The following is a 1,607-nucleotide window of genomic DNA, read 5'->3' as shown; positions in this document are numbered from 1 at the left end:
GAATAAAAAGTTTGGTGCATTTATGGTGTATCTCATTTTTTTTTTTTTTTTTGAATAAAAAGTGAGAAAAAAAAGGTAGAAACGAGAATTGACAGAACTGAAATTTTCGTCATTCCAGTTTCTTTCAAAAAAAAAAAAAAGGGCATTTTGACACAGAAACTGAAATTTCCATTTTTGACATAAAACGTCGTTTCTGGAATAAAAACATTACCAAACACAATCTAAGCAAAAGAAATATTACATAAAGAAAGTGAAACACAAACAAAGCAGTTAATAAACACTTAAAGAGCATGAAGCACTGAAAACACATTAGTTATACACCAATTCTACCCCTACCATAATGCCCTTAACCCCTTTTTCTATTAATCGCTATATGGGTTAAACGGCTTGGTTTTGACAGTGTAAACAATTCGATTTTCACGGTGTCAATTCGGTTTCAAACCGACTGGTTAAACGATTAAAACCAAATTGACCCGTTTAACTAATGGTCTTAAACTTGAAACCAAAACCGAACCATTTTATAAACGGTTTCAGTGTTAACGATTCGATTCAGTTTCGGTAAACGACTTTGGTTTCAAATGCACATAAACATAAATGTCTATTAACAAAATATATACACACCAAAACAAGGTACATGTTACATTCAGGCGAGTCACTGTTAGAGAGACCTACAGAAGATCTGACACTCCTATCAGTTAGAATCCTGCATCTTCAACTTCTTCTATGCTCGAGAACAAGCATGGACTTTACATCAATGAAAAAGATGGAAATGAGAAGCTCATCTAGAGAGGCAAGGACAAAATCACCCTAAGGTAATTACAAAAACACAAAATGAAAATCTGACACCATCGACTGGTCCAAATGTGTCATCGTCTGCTCGGCATGCTGAAGGAGCTAACTTTCATTGGGGTTGCAACCACCAATGGAGCCTCAGGTGAGTCACTAACTGAAAATTTGTCATGCATGAAGCGGCTATCAACAATGGACTCATCTTTCAAGACGATATTGTAGCAGTAACAACTCTTGAGGCCATCCTGGTTCTGGTAGCATTCATGTTCGCTGTTCTTTACTTTCTGGAAGTTCCATATCACGCTGAATTTTCCCACTGTAGCAACTAGGTGGCGCTCCTGTTTGCCATTCTCAGTGACCTGTGAGAGAAATATCATACAAATAGGACACCCCTTCAGTTAAAAATAATGCACCGAAATGTTGTATAGGAAACATTAACTCTTAATCGACAAACTATGATAAGCCAGAAGTTTAAGACAGTTTTAAGAATTCAATGAAGAATTGCTAAATACTACTTAGTAGTCAAAGTTGATAATTTTTTTTTTTTTTTCTAAATGTAAATCTCAGCAATATTTATTAATCTAGTTTCCCATCTTTACTCAGATACAGAAAATAATCTTTACCAAAAGTAACCAATCCTGTTCAAGATTGAATAGAAAGGATGACAACTAATTCTCTGCCGGCAATCACTAAGATCCTAGAATAAGGGATAACAAGAAATCAACTGACCCAGAAGATATGAAACACCACCACCCCCCCCCCCCCCCCCCAAAAAAAAAAAAAAAAAGCATTCTTATAAATAATTAGGTCAAGAAGCA

Source organism: Macadamia integrifolia, unplaced genomic scaffold (genome assembly GCF_013358625.1).
Source record: "Macadamia integrifolia cultivar HAES 741 unplaced genomic scaffold, SCU_Mint_v3 scaffold798, whole genome shotgun sequence".
In the NCBI taxonomy this organism is placed as follows: domain Eukaryota; kingdom Viridiplantae; phylum Streptophyta; class Magnoliopsida; order Proteales; family Proteaceae; genus Macadamia; species Macadamia integrifolia.
The sequence above is the reverse complement of the archived record's forward strand: the minus strand, read 5'-3'. Positions refer to the sequence as shown.